This window comes from Mus caroli, unplaced genomic scaffold (genome assembly GCF_978045245.1).
Source record: "Mus caroli unplaced genomic scaffold, Mus_caroli_1 scaffold_11, whole genome shotgun sequence".
Classification (NCBI taxonomy): Eukaryota; Metazoa; Chordata; class Mammalia; order Rodentia; family Muridae; genus Mus; species Mus caroli.
The window spans coordinates 17,716,953-17,717,500 of NW_028227266.1; positions in this window are offsets into that span (position 1 = coordinate 17,716,953).

The window sequence follows — 548 nt, forward strand, 5'->3', positions numbered from 1 at the left end:
GGATGCCTCATCTACATGTGGAGGGGCTTGGAGTATCACCTTGAGGTGACTGATGGCCGCAAGTCTATGGGGGGCTCAGCTAGTGACAGGGGGGGGGGGGGCTGGTGCCCGGGAGCAGGCGAAGCTCCTATCATCAGGAGATCAGCAGTTCAAGACCTTCCCTGGATGCATAAGGATTTCAAGACAGACTGGGCTACATGACTCTCTTTGAGGGGCAAAAAAGACCCCTGGGTGTTTGAATCTTTTGGTTTTAGTTCTTTAACTTAGGGTCTCTCTATGTAGCCATGGCTATCCTGGAACTGGCTATGTAGGTAGCCCAGGCAGGCCTTAAACTCCCAGAGATCTCCCTGCCTCTGCCTCCCAAGGCTTAAAGACATCTTCCATCATCCCTGGCCTGGTTAAAATCTTAAATATTTTTGTTTTGTTTTTGTTTTTTGTTTTTTGTGACAGGGTTTCTCTGTATAGTCCTGACTGTCCTGGAACTCACTCTATAGACCAGGCTGGCCTCAGAAATTTGCCTATCTCTGCCTCCCAAGTGCTGAAATTAA